The following is a 13,818-nucleotide window of genomic DNA, read 5'->3' on the forward strand; positions in this document are numbered from 1 at the left end:
CATCTATAGATTATTCCTTCGTTATTTGAAATCCAAAATTGCATTATATAAATATGGGATGTTTCTTAGATATCGGGGAAACCTATAAAATATTATAATTATTTTATTTATTTGTATCCCATCTTTATTATTTTTACAATTAACTCAAGGCATTGAACATACCCAACACAGGGGTGAGTTCTAACTTACCTCTCTGTTGGTTTGCTTCCTCCCGTGCCATGTGGCCGTGCATGCACAGTGGCAAAAATTCCAACCCCCCCCCCCCCAATCCAAAAATAAGATGGCGATGCATGCGGAGTGACGGAAACCCAGCTTCTGCAAATGCGCAGAAGAAAAAATACCCAGATTTTTTAAAAAAAAATTCTGAAAAAATTCTGAAAAAAAAAATGGCTGTGCCCAAGGACCGGCACCAACCAAACTGGTTCTGTGATGTCATTGTGATGTCATCAGCTGTTTGCTAACAATTCAAGAGAACCAGTCCGAGCTGGGAAGAACCCACCTCTGCCCAACAGAACTTCCTCCTCCTATTTTCCCCACACCAATCCTGAGAGGTAAGTTGGGCTGAGAGTGAGTGACTGACCGAAAGTCATCCAGTCAACTTTCATGGCAGGACTAGGACTAACAGTTTCCTGCTTTCTAGCTGTTGTGGTTAGCTCTGGCCCAGCTCCTGCCCCAAGGACTGTGGATGTGGGGGAGAGATCCACATGCTGCAGGCCTGTCTTGCCCCTGGTGGAATCTGCTGATGAAGGCTCCTCTGACCAAGAAGACATGAGTGACAGGGAGGAGGAGAGTGTGGCAGACAGCTCAGAAGGAGATCAATTATCTAGCTCCTCCTTGGATTCAGAACAAGAGTTAATGATACAGCCATGCATGCGGAGAGCGATGCATAGGCAACAACAACTGAGAGATTATTATCAAAGAAAATGAGGCCACCTGTGGTTGGGTGGGGCTGTGCTAATTAGTGAGGCTACTATAAATAGCAGCCTGTGGGTTTGGCCATTGTGGAGGATTATCTGATCGTTGTGTTTTGTGACTGCTTTACTGACTTTGACCTTTTGTGTGCTGATTTTTCCCCGCTTTGAAACTAAACCAGAGCAAAGTGTGTTTCACTTTGTGAAAGAAGAAGGACTGTGAATTGCCTCACAGCTGCAAGCTAAGTATCACAGAACTTATAATGGACTTGTATCAATTACCAGTTTGTTTGGAGACGAGTGCTCTTTGCTATACCAAAAGAGGGCTTGGTGACTTTTCATTATAAAGAACATTGTTTTGAATTTTCAAACGTATGTGCGTCTGAAATTTGTACCTGTGAATTTTTGGGAGGATTCTACCAGAGAGCCCGACAGAACACTAGCCAGGTGCGTTAACCCCTGGCTTTGTCAATTATCATTATTATATAATTATAGAAATTATAAGTTCTAATTATTCATATTATTTATTCATGCCATTTAGAAGCATTTCAGCCCTGAAATACAGAATGGATATTTTTTTTCATTCTTGATATTTTTCTTGATATTTTCTTCAAACTAATAGTATATGCTATATAGTCAAACAGAGAAATATGAAAAAGAACACAGATTAAAATTAAAATTTAATGGCTTGAAATATACATCTCCAATTCAGAAATTCTAACACACCAAAATTTTGATTTAGCATAACATGAGGATTTTCATTCTGTTCCTAGTCATCTTTTTTTTTGGGGGGGGGGGTAAAATGTGAAGATATGACATAGGCACATCAAACAGTGACAACTTGATGGAGTCAGAAAAATATATCTCAATAGGAATGACATTCCTTAATTTCAAAGTATAAAAGTAGTTGTTTCCTCTGCCAGTCATCCTCTACATATGCAAATCTGCAAAAATTACATGGAATTGAAATACATAGTTGAGTAATCTCTTTATTAGGAACAAGCAAGATAATATGAAAAAAATATGTTAAAAGGTATCACAAAGAAAATCAAGAGGAGTTTGCCTTCTACCAACGCAAGAAATATTTTTTATGTTTTCTATGAGTTCTACAAATTTCTCCAGTTGCTCCTCTACCTATCACCCAACTAAGCATCTAAATCTCAGAGGAAGTTTAACGTAAATATTGTATTAACATGCACTCTTTCAAGTGGAAAACTAAACTTGGTTTCAGTGATTAAAGTGGCCTAGAATTTCTCACAATAAGTTCCACAATGTGACAGCAATAAAATCATGAGAGGCCCCCATTGACTTTTAATGTCTTGGCTCTAGCTTTAGGAACCAATATCGTATGTAATGACAAATGACACCTGCCACTGCTAGTTGAGAAAAAAAATATGGAGAGGCTGAAATAGAAGATGTGAACATACACAGCTGTTTTAGGCTGCATTTTAAAAATTTTGAGAATGAGTGTGCTCAGTTCTGGAGCAACCTGGTACCAATATAAGCTATTACTAATGTACAGTAGTACCTCTAGATACAAGTTTAATTCGTTCCAGAAGGGAGCTTGTATGTCGAACAACTCGTATCTGGAACAAATGGCTTTAGACTTTGTTTTTCCCCTCCGAGATAACCAGAAGCAAGGATTCTTGCGCTGCCTAGTGGACGCTCGGCTCGTATCCCGAATTTGAGCTCGGGTCTGGAACAGAAATTTCTCTCCCCTTGTGGCTCGTAGCTTGGAATACTCGCATGTGGAGCAGCTCGTATCTAGAGGTACTACTGTATTTATTTATTTATTTGTAAAATTTATATGCCGCCCAGCTCCACTTGGACTAAAACTACTATTTGTATTCTCAAATAGTAGTTTTAGTAACATGTAGCATGAATTCCATAATATAGGATGCTGTTTACCTCAGGGGTTCCCAATCCCCGGGCTGTAGCCCACTATCAGGCTGCACTCATTTGGAACTGGGCCTTGCAAGCGGCAGGTGAGGGACACCTCTCCTCCCCCACCCCACCATCACCATTCCTGGTCCACCAAGCCTGCAAGGTTAGGGACCTCTCATCAACCTAATGTTCTTCCACATTATAGCCATGAAAATTAGCCCAGTAGTATTTTTATGAAATATGACAGAGACAACTGTAAAATCAGAAATTTATACCCGGTTCTCAAAAATTTAAAATATTTCAAGTATATGAAATTTTCATGACTATTTTACATATAAAATGCAAAAGAAAAGTGAAAATAGTGTAATCAGATTCTGTCTGTGTGCATGTATATGTATTGTTCTGCTGGGCTCTATGGTATGAGTCTCCCGAAAATTCAAGGGTACAAATTTCAGACACACACGCACTTGAAAGTTCAAAAACAATGTTCTTATCACAAAAATTCAAAAGAAACAAAGCACCCTTTTTGTATTGCAAAGAGCACTCATCCCAAAACAACCTGGTAGTCTGTACAATCCCCTTAATCAGTCCTTAAGTACTTAGCTAGCAGCTGTGAAGGAACGTCACAGCCCTCCTTCTTCCACGAAGTGAAACACACACACTTTGCTCTGCTTTGGTTTCAAAGTCGTGAAAAATCAACAAACAAAGTCCGGAAACAGCAAGGCACAGTCCTGAAGAGCAACGATCAGATAATCTTCCACAACGGCCAAGCCAGCACATTGCTATTTATATCAGGAGCTCTAATTACTGGAGCCCCACCCAAACACAGGTGGCCTCTCTTATCTCCTGTAATATTTCTGCAGTTGGTTTCTTCTATGCATAATTCTGCGCATGTGTGGGTCTAACACTTCCTCATCCGAATCGACTGAAGATAATGGAGATTGGCTTCCTGGGCTGTGTGCCAAGCCCCCCTCTTTCAAGTCTCCCCCACCTTCTTCGTCTGAGGAAACTGCACTACCTGACTCTGTCGGCAATAAAACAGGCCTATGACATGTTGATGTTTCCCCTGCATCCACCTCCACATTCTTTGGGGCTGGACCAGAGCCAACCACAACATGTATGCGTACATGTGTGCACAAATCTGTGTACATGCTGTGATATGCCAACTCATGTCTTCTTTATGATTAGTGCCTGCTCTGTGTAAGTTGGCAATAAAACCAGTGCCATGAAAATAAACACATTAATATGAAACATAACAAGCACACTCTGGATTAGACCAGAGATTTTAATAGTCCAACGATATGTTCTGATACTGGCTAAATTGGAAAGCTACAGGCACAGTCTATATATACTACTAAATTGGTAACCTTTTACTAGCTGAAATGGTACACCACAAAATCTTTTGAACAAATGAGCTAAATTACAGACTGCATCCAAAATCTTGAACTCATATCTCCTGTGGAATTGAAACCTGGCAAATTTTATAAATCTTATCAAAGTTGTAATTTAAATTGAATGCAGTAATAAAAAGTTTATAAAATTAAAACATTTTACTATATATAAAATTATCATAAAGCATTTATGACGCAATACAAAATGTCATAAAACATTTCCTGTGATGAATAGCTGATATTTGATAGTGCTATACAATTCAGCAAAGGACTACTACTTTCAAGGTAGAGACATCTCTGAATATTCCCCTGAATTTTTATGAACTTTTCCAGTATGTTAGAAGCTCTGCCATTGAAAGCATTAAGGAAGTTGAAAATGAGTCTGGTATGTGTGTATCAATGACCCAAGGGATCATGGTTGTCCAATAATACAATATTGCTTTGGTCTCCTTGAAACCATTCAATGATTGATTGATTGATTGATTCATTCATTCATTCATTCATTCATTCATTCATTCAATTTTTATAGCTACCGATCTAACCTCCCAAGTGACTCTGAGAAGCTGACAACAGTTAAAAACAACAATCCAATTAAAAAGTTACAAACCCGTATAGAAACAGATACTGTACATAATCAGAAACCACTTAGAAAATAACAATGAACATGATCAGCAACCAAAGTCCATCATTGTGTCAAGGTCAAATAAGGCCAGCATAAAAAAAAGCTCCCCACCATTGGATCCTCAAACACATTGCAATTCTCTCTCTTGGATACTGGAGGTACATGATGGTAACACCTTCATAGGAAGGTGCCATTAATTGTTTCTTTTGTTCCACTGTTTAATTACCTTCCTAATCATTTATTATACATCTTTTCCTCCCAGAAAACTCTTTAACTACAACGAATGAAAGAATGTCCAATCATTTGAACATAAAATTATAGCAATTATGTAGCATAGGGTAGAATGGTCATGCCAGGATCAAATAGAATTTTGAATAACTTCTTGTCATAGGACTATTATATTCACCCAGGGCAGTGTTTCTCAACCTTGGCAATAAGATATATTATTTCCAGAACTCTCAGAATTTTCCACCAGTATTAGCTAGTTAGGGAATTCTGGGAGGTAAAGTTTACTCATTTTAAAGTTGTCAAGGTTAAGTAAACACTGGTTTAGGGCCTCTGTTAATGACATGTGAATATTTTTTCCCCTTGATACTATTTTTATAGCTGTAGGGTGATACCATTAGTTCCCATCTTCTTGTAAACTTTTAAATATATACTTGTCTACTTGAATGGCAATAGAGATATGAAGTGCCAAGTTTTTGAAAACAGCTTTTGCGAAATCTACATTGGAGTAGAATAGCAGGTTTTATTGAAAGAGGATGAAGTAATCTGAGTAGGTAGATCCTCGTTTATTCTGTAATGATACTTCAGTAAATGTAATAAGACAATTAATAAAATAATCTATTAATCAAAGGAAAACTGCAATTTGTATTTATTTTACTTTCAAAATATCCATTAATTGATATGGACTGGGAAGACAAGTTATGTTATTATTTGCTTTGTTGGACGAAGGGTTCAGCATTAAATAATACTCTTAAATCAGGTATCTCCATAGCAGAAACATAATGTAAAGAAAGAGACCTGGAAAACACACAAACAATTTTACTAACCAGTTCTAAAGTACCTTGGATATATACTAGATGTAGTGAATTCTTCCTCACTGTTGAGGGTTAAGGAACTTGATACCAAGTTAAATGAGGCTGCGAGGGACAGAATGTCAAACTCCACTGACGACATGCATTTGTGGGAGACCTGTCATACCTTCCCAGCATTCAAAATCCTTCATGCTGCACATTCGCACAATCTCTACTGCCCTTACTTGGTCAGCTTTCAATTGTAAATGTTCTCCTTTTTCTGGCATAGATACATCCAATATTCTGAAATGCTTCTATGTGCCCACAAAACGTTTATTGAAGTGAAGATCCCATCATTAAAGGCAAGTTTGATTTGGTTGTAATTAATATAACCCAGGACATTTTCCCTGTTTCAAATGTTTTTCAAATAAAAAATATTCAGAAGTAAACTTTTACCTCAGATGATTTCCCATAAAGCTTAGTACTGGAGATAATACATACATTGATGGGAATAAGGAGGTTGCTGACCATTTGAATAGCTACTTCTGTTCAGTTTTCTCAGAAGGCAGCTTACAATATAATACTATGGGTGGATATAGCATTGCTTACAGCTGTAGGGATTGAGCTCCAGTGATCTCAGAGGCCAATTTCTTAGAAGAACTTGAACAGTAAAAGACAAATAAGGCAATGGGATTATATGACATCCACCCCAGAGTTCTTAAAGAACTCACATATGTGATTGCTACCACCCTGATTGATTTGTTTAGCCAATCCCTTTTAACAGGTGATGTTTCTGATGATAGAAGAATGGCCAGAGTTGTGCCTATCCATAAGAAGGGCAGTAGAGAAGAAGCTAGTAACTACAGGCCAGTTAGTTTCACATCAGTTATAGTTAAAATGATGGAGACTACTCAAAAAGAGGATAAATCAGCACCTAAAAACCAATAACTTATTGGACCCAAACCAGCATGGCTTTACTGAGGGCAAATCATGTCAGACTACTCTCATTGATTTCTTTGACTATGTCATAAAGGTTTGGATGAAGGTGGTGCTGTGGATATTGCCTATCTGGACTTCAGCAAAGCCTTTGATACGGTATTGCATAAAGAGCTGATAGATAAATTAATCCCTGGATAGTTCAGTGGATTTGCAGCTGGTTGAAGCATATATATCAGAAGGTTGTTGTTAATGGCGAGTATTCTGAGCCGAGCCTGGTTACAAGCGGTGTGCCACAAGGATCTGTTCTGGGTCCTATTATTTTTAATATTCTTTTGTGAGTGACATAGGGGAAGGTTTGGTAGGGAAGGTTTGCCTATTTGCCGATAACTCTAAAGTGTGCAATAGGGTTGATATTCCTGGAAGTGTCTGTAATATGGCAAATGATTTAGCTTTACTAGAGAAATGGTCAAAGCAATGGAAACTGCAGTTTAATGTTTCCAAATGTAAAATAATGCACTTGGGGAAAAGGAATCCTCAACCAGAGTATTGTATTAGCAGTTCTGTTAGCAAAAACTTCAGAAGAGAAGGATTTAGGGGTAGTGATTTTTGACAGTCTCAAAATGGGTGAACAGTGCAGTCAGGCAGTAGGGAAAGCAAGCAGAATGCTTGGCTGCATAGTTAGAGGTATAACAAGCAGGAGATTGATCCCGCCTGTATAGAGCACTGGTGAGACCACATTTGGAATACTGTATTCAGTTCTGGAGACCTCACCTACAAAAATATATTGATAAAATTGAACCAGCTACAAAAATGATGGAAGCTCTTAAGCATAAAACTTATCAGGAAAGACTTAATGAACTCAATCTGTAGTCTGGAGGACAGAAGGGAAAGGGGGGACATGATCGAACCATTTAAATATGTTAAAGGGTTAAATAAGGTTCAGGAGGAAAGTGTTTTTAATAGGAAAGTGAACACAAGGCACAATCTGAGGTTAATTGGAAAGATTAGAAGTAACGTGAGAAAATATTATTTTACTGAAAGAGTAGTAGATGCTTGGAACAAACTTCCAGCAAACGTTAGTAAATCCACAGTAACTGAATTTAAACATGCCTAGGATAAACATATATCCATCCTAAGATAAAATACAGGAAATAGTATAAGGGCAGACTAGATGGACCATGAGGTCTTTTTCTGCCGTCAATCTTCTATGTTTCTGTGTTTCTATAATCTTCTGTAGTGTCTAACAGAGACAAGAAATACAAAAGTCTATAAAATGTAAATAGGAATTTGGAGATAAAGGTTACAAAAATAGAAGAGACAAGCTTCCTATTTGTAATCTCTAAAACCTATAAGCCATAATGTATTGCCTAGATAGATTTGACGAAAGCCATATCTTGGAAAAATGATTGTCTCTGAGAATGTTGCATAAATTTTATTATTTCAAATGGCTGAGTTCAAGTCTGTAACTATTGAAATGTTAGAGTGTGTTGGTTTGTTTCTTAGACTTATACACCAGTCAATAAAACAAGTCTGTGTGATTTGCAAATTCCTGGATATAGTAAATTGGATGACAAAGAACAAAATAATAACATTCAGAACTAAACACCATTCCCAGGGCATTACCTTCTCAAGGGAAGATGCCACCTACTTTTCCATCAGTTTCCACAATAGATGCAGAAAGCTTTGGATTGTCTACTTGGATGGGCTGAATATAGAGCCACTTTTGGCTTATATTTATGGGAGATCCAGCATCAGATGCTCAATTAATTATGAACTTATTGAGAAAATTGCATTTTTTTTACAAGAGACCAAAGGATAATTCTCATAGTTTGTTTAATTTGCTTGTCACACTGGCTCTTAATACGCTATGCTAGTCGCATTGTTAGGCCAGAGTTTAGGGAACCACTTTGTTAGACTTTTCTCATCATTTTACCTGAATTCATAAAAAGTTGGAGATCACAGTGGGAAAGATGTTTCTTAATCTTTTCATAGAAGAGATTCCAGCATGTCTTGGCTAGTCATTTGCTATCATCAACACACTTCTTAAAATTGTTGGATTGTTTCCTCCATTGTGAAATGACATAATTCTGTTTTGTTCAATCATATGGTCTTGCTTCATGCCTTTTTAAAATAAAATGATGGTAGTTCAATGTTCCTTTTTAATGTGTGTTTCCTTTCTGAGCTAATTAACATCTTCTATATACTGTATATAATAAAATGTTCACAAAGGGGAGTATGCTTGTGGATTCAGATAATATTGATTTCTGAAGAATATATCTTCCTAAAAATATACATAGACTTAACTGATTAAAAGTATCAAATAGAATAAGGACATTAAAAGTATCAAATAGAATAAGGACTATATTAATGAAGTTTATGAATGAATGTATATTCGTAGTGAATCAGATTCGTATTGCCCCAATCCTTCTCCCCTTTCAAAAAAATTTGAAAACTTATTTATGCCACCAGGCTTGGGGTCATTATTCCACTCATATACCTCTTCTTCTATCCTCCATTGATGTATTGCATTTTATTCTTATATCTTCACTCCTATCCTTTCTTTCTTTCTTTCCTTTCTTTGATATATATTCTACATGGTTAATCTCATTAACCTTCATTATCTATTGGACAAAATGAATGAATGAATGAATGAATGAATAGATAAATGATTTTTGATATTTAGTTTTTATAATGTTTTAAACTAATTATTTATATTAATTGGATCCAATTGTAATTTGTATACTGTTTTACTGTTGACATGTTGTGAGCTGCCTCAACGGAGAGGGGCAGCCTACAAATAAAATAAAATAAAATAATAAAATAAAATAAAATAATAAAATAAAATAATAATAAAAAATAAATAAATAAAAATTAAATAAAAAGATATATATAAAGTCAGTTCTCCCATCTATACCTATTTAGTCATGTAAATGTACATGGTGAGAGCCATAATAATACAGTAGTACAAATTTAGCGGAATAGCATATTTCACAGTATTAATTTCATTTATTTTTAAACAAAATTCTTGCATGCCCTATTGGCAGGGCTCTGCACCTTTGCAATAAAGTAATGGAATGACATTTTAAATATAGGGCATATCTGATGATAGACAGTAAGACTATGCAGTAGCATTTCAATATAATGAAGTCTACAGGCATATGAGAATTTCAAATTTTATTTGTTTTCTGGATTAATATTTGATGGTAGAGAACAACATACCCTATAGCAGGCATGTCCAACCTTGACAACTTAAGACCTGTGGACTTCAATGCCTCGAATTCCCCAGCCAGCATTCTGATGAATGATTAGACTGTCTTGTTGGGCACAAAGTTAAGAAGCCTAACAATATGCTCGTGGGTTTTTACTTTTAAATGAGGGAGGGGCTGTGAAATGGTTCTCGTGGTAAAATTCCAGCTGGATATTCAGAAGAGCTATACTGTGGTTCATGCTTAAATATTTGACAGAGCAGAGTATATTCCTGTAAATGGGCTTAAATGGAAAGCATTTTTATGAGAAAGCAAATGAACATATGGAAGGAATTGTGAAAACCTTCTAATATGTAAACAGTGCTGTAGTTGTAGATCATAAAGTAAATAACTGATTTTTTAAAAACGCACCCGGTCACCAGATGGTGAAGAAATATTTGAATTTGAAGCCGATAAAAGCAAAATGTATGCCATGAATGTTGCCAAAAATAGCTGGGGTAAACTTTCATTCTGCACTTTTAGTCAAGTGGCTCCTCATAAAATTTAGACTTCAGTAGCTTTCCTCTATTGCTACCCCTCATCTACCTCTGACCAATGAAATTAGTGCATTATCTTTGAACAGAATCGTGCAATTATCCCAGATTTCCTGTACAAAGTCTAAGGATGTTTAGGCACATGCTTCAGGCTTTTCCTTTCTCATTGTCTGTCACTTTTCTATTAATATGGATGTTATACCTTGTTCCAAATTGTTTTAAGTGTATTGTTGATCACTAAATGGGCTGGTGATCACCTGCTTTTTTTAGCCTCAAGACAGGTTGTGAAATATAGGTGAGAGAGGTGCTTCTGCTTTTAGCGTAAGTGGAGAAGGAACATTTATTTATTTACAAATACTGAAGCCCCCCAAATTTACTTAGAAATAATATGTTTTTAAAAAATTAACAAACTTTTCAATATTTACTTAGCACATAAAGGAGTGGATAATACATGTAGTTCAGTGGGAAATTATTTTCCTGCCAACTACACGTGATTAAATACATAAGGTTAGTATTGTATGTCCAACCTATTATCTTCTTCAAAAAGAGAGAAAGAGAAAGCGCTAACACATGTCATTAGGAAGCCAAAGACTAGACTATCGCCGAGACCGCCTTCTGCCGCACGAATCCCAGTGACCGGTGGGGTCCCACAGAGTTGGTCTCCTTAGCATCCCGTCGACCAAACAATGTCGGCTGGCGGGACCTAGGGGAAGAGCCTTCTCTGTGGGGGCCCTGGCCCTCTGGAATCAGCTCCTCCCAGAGATTAGTACTGCCCCCACCCTCCTTGTCTTCCGAAAGAGTTTAAAAACTCATCTTTGCCGCCAGGCCTGGAGTTCCTTAGATCTTCCCCCCTGACCAATGAATACTTTAGTTTGACTGTTGAAGGAATGATATTGATATTATTTTAATTACAATTTTAAGATTGTTTTTTAATGAATTAATTGGATTGTTATTATTGTTTCCTGTTTTTCTGTACATGCTGTGAGCCGCCCCGAGTCCTCAGAGAGGGGCGGCATACAAATCCAATTAAATTAAATTAAATTAAATTAGATATGCTTCACAATTCTATCTGTAGGATTTGGGAGATTTTTCTACAATATTGAGAAGATCTCTAACATGAAATAAATCAAGTTATTATAGCAATTCTGTTCCATCTGTGAAGGGAAGTATTTTTTTTTCTGTGATAACAGAAGAAAGTATTATTATTGCCTTTGAAGATACACATCAATTGTTCAAGAAGAGTTGCTTTTGAGGGGATGGAATAGATATTCTGGTGCATTGTGGAAAGGATTTTAATACTCAGGCTTCTAAACCAATGTGAAGTTTCCGAAAGATGAATGCAAAGTTTGGTAAAGAAGTTATACATAGGTGGGTAGAACTGCATAGCTACAACTCACAAAAGAGCATTTTACATATCTTAAAATTCCTACATCAACAATTCAGTAGATTTCTGTGGTTTGGTATTCTCAGCTGCTGGTGTTTTTCCCCACATACATTAAGTCCTCATTTAGCTCTTACAGTTGGGACCAGCAACTTGGTTGTTAAGTAAAACCATCACTAAGTGAAACTGCAAGTGTGCTTACTATATTTTTTCATCAACATTGTAATTTTGGTAGTTGCTAGGTGAAGAATATCTGTATGAAAAAGGTATTCTTGGTTGCTGGTTCATAGTGGTGTTCTAAAAACAATTGCTAATTTTTAAAGGTTATGATCTGGTGAAGTTTTTTAATGCAACATTATTGTGATTGCTGCTACATTTGGTTATGATTGCGTAGTATCGATTGTTTTTAAGGTAATGGGTTTTAGTTACAGTTTTAATTATTGGATTTGTATCCGTATTGTTTTATTGTGGTTGTGAGCAACCCCGAGTCTTCGGAGACGGGGCGGCATACAAGTCTAATAAATTATTGTTATTGTTGTTATTATTATTTGGATGGGGATAGGCTAACAATAACAAGAGAGTTGGAAGGCACCTTGGAGGTCTTCTAGTCCAGCCCTCTGTTCAGATAAATGGTTATCCAACATCTTCATATTATATTATATAAGTATAATAATAGATATTATATATTATATATAATACTTCACTTACATATAATGTGATATTCTCCTACTATGACTTTTTTAACGCATGGAATTTTCTTCATAAAGTTTTAAAAAGTGAATTTCATTAAAAGTAAAATACAAATACTAATATCAGGTGGGCATTTTGATCATATATAGTGAATTCTTTTTTTTTTTAAGTCACCCCAAATTTACTACCAAGTTTGAGATAAATTGCACTAAGTGTCTTACAGCTATGAAGCCATTTAAAAAAAAGCATGTGGATGACATATGTATATCTGTATATAATTTCTGAAAAAGAACCTTATTGTAAATAGGCTAAAATAGTACAACACTCAGAGTATAGTTCACAATACAAAAAGAAAAGCATCTAATGGAGTGCAGGAGGTTTTAAACACAGAACCTCCAGAGATACAAAGTTGGCACTCCAAGAGATTCTCATAGTATTTGATATACCATGCCAGCTGGTATGACTTGAAAATTCTCCTTAAAGATTTTGTATACTATTGAGAATTCCATCTAGGAACAGTATGTGCAGTAATGAGCATATATTGCATGTTAATCCCATAATGGAAGTCTTCCCTGATTGTATTAGGGAACCATAAGCAAGGGAAAAGGAGAGAAAAAGATGTAGCAAATATTGGGTTATGTAAAATACTAAAATACTTACAAAATAAAATACTAAAGCAACTTGAACCTGGTTAGTATTGTTGCAAAGAAAACTTCCCATGAATTCACAGTGAATTGAACTAAGATCAAAGGAGATATCATTATAATCCTAAATACTTCATCTAGAACGATCTAGCTAGCTTAGATAGCAGGACGATTAAACTATTTATAATCTTAAATGTAATTGAATAAAATGATCAACAAGGGTGTGTGGTTATAATCAAGCTACAAAATGTGTAGATCTTCCTTCTCTCTATTATTATTATTATTATTATTATTATTATCATTTATTAGATTTGTATTTATTAGATTTGTATTTGTATTTCCTCCACAATTGGTTATTATAGCGTGTGGTTTTTTTGGTGGGTTTTTTTTTGGGGGGGGTGTGTGTGTTTTAATTATTTATTTATTTGTTTTATTTTGTCAAGTACCTATTGGTAATATACAAAGATATAACAATGTTTATATACATGATATTGGTATTAATAATAGAGAAGCATTGGGACAGGGGCGGTAGGCATGCGGTGCACTTATGCACGCCCCTTACTGACCTCTTAGGAATCGGGTGAGGTCAACAGTGGATAGT

General features: G+C 36.0%; 1 protein-coding gene across 8 annotated transcripts in view; it reads left to right on the forward strand.

Annotated features, from left to right (window-relative positions):
- The window catches only part of FGGY (FGGY carbohydrate kinase domain containing), a 239,001-nt gene that overhangs the window by 200,438 nt on the left and 24,745 nt on the right, over window positions 1–13,818 (forward strand). Inside the window, exon 15 of one of the 8 annotated variants that reach the window (XR_011558588.1) lies at window positions 6,114–6,186. The exons of the other annotated variants lie outside the window; for them this stretch is intronic. The gene's annotated coding sequence lies outside the window, so the exon portion shown is untranslated. The remainder of the gene's footprint in view (window positions 1–6,113; window positions 6,187–13,818) is intronic. 8 annotated transcript variants of the gene reach the window in all.

This window comes from Erythrolamprus reginae, chromosome 3 (assembly GCF_031021105.1).
Source record: "Erythrolamprus reginae isolate rEryReg1 chromosome 3, rEryReg1.hap1, whole genome shotgun sequence".
Classification (NCBI taxonomy): Eukaryota; Metazoa; Chordata; class Lepidosauria; order Squamata; family Dipsadidae; genus Erythrolamprus; species Erythrolamprus reginae.